At 43.7% G+C, this 980-nt stretch overlaps 1 non-coding gene across 1 annotated transcript; it reads left to right on the top strand.

The window, feature by feature from the left end:
• The first annotated feature begins 211 nt into the window (after positions 1-211).
• Positions 212-317, top strand: LOC118490971. Its single transcript, XR_004890196.1, has one exon. It is a non-coding gene; the product is annotated as a small nucleolar RNA R71 (small nucleolar RNA).
• Positions 318-980: the final 663 nt, after the last annotated feature.

Genomic DNA, 980 nt, shown 5'->3' with positions numbered 1-980 from the left:
AACCGCATGCACTTATGTTCGGGTAATGGCCGGTCGTGCTCTCCTTGATGCTTGAGCTTTTCTCTTTGATGTAATGGCCATTTGCTCCAAGAACTCCCAATCGTCATGCTCATAGTTTGTGCCAAAAGTCCCATTTGTGATGGACATTAAATCACGCGCATCTTCGGCACACAACCCCTCATGGAAAGCATTCATCAACTCCCAAAGTTCAATTCCATGATGCGGGCAATTTTTGATCATCATATTAAAGCGCTCAAAGGCTTTATGAAACATTTCACCTTGTTGTTGTTGGAAACTCCTCAACCCCTTCCTAGCATCATTGGTCTTTTGGGCGGTATAAAATTCGTCTAAGAAAATTTGTTGCATTTCCGCCCAAGTGTAAATAGATGCTAAAGGCAAAGTGTAAAACCACTTCTTTGCCTTATCCTCCAAAGAAAATTGAAATAAAACCAACTTGACATCATCGGTCGAAAAACCTTGACTTCCAAGAGTGTTGCAAATTGAATCATAGGCCCCCAAATGGAAATAGGGTTCCTCCGTTGCTAGACCCTTATATTTCGGCAAACTTTGCAAGGAATTCGTTCTCACTTCAAAAGTTCTTCCTTAATTGTTGTGAGGAATAACCACCGGTGAAGGATTATGAGCAATCACCGGCCTAAAATGCGCTTCAATACCCCTCGCATGTTCTCTAAGATGCCTTCTTGGTACACCAAACCGCCCCCTTGGACGAACAGGACCCATTGGTCTTGGTATATGCCCTTGTGGTGCCATTGGTTGTTGAAATTGTTGTTGTGGCATTGGTGGTTGTGGAATTGGCCTTTGAAGTTGAGGTTGTACATTCTGTGGACGAACTTGTTGCAATGGTATAGGACGTTGCATTTGTGGCCCTTGTGGCCTCGGCCTAAAATGTGTTGTGGTATGAGTTGTTGTTGTTGTTGTTGCACTCCACCAACACTTGGCATTCCTTGAAATTGGCCTTG

The sequence above is a fragment of the Helianthus annuus genome, chromosome 3, assembly GCF_002127325.2.
Source record: "Helianthus annuus cultivar XRQ/B chromosome 3, HanXRQr2.0-SUNRISE, whole genome shotgun sequence".
Taxonomy (NCBI): domain Eukaryota; kingdom Viridiplantae; phylum Streptophyta; class Magnoliopsida; order Asterales; family Asteraceae; genus Helianthus; species Helianthus annuus.
Note: the sequence above shows the minus strand (reverse complement) of the source record. Positions and strands in the feature narration are given on the sequence as shown.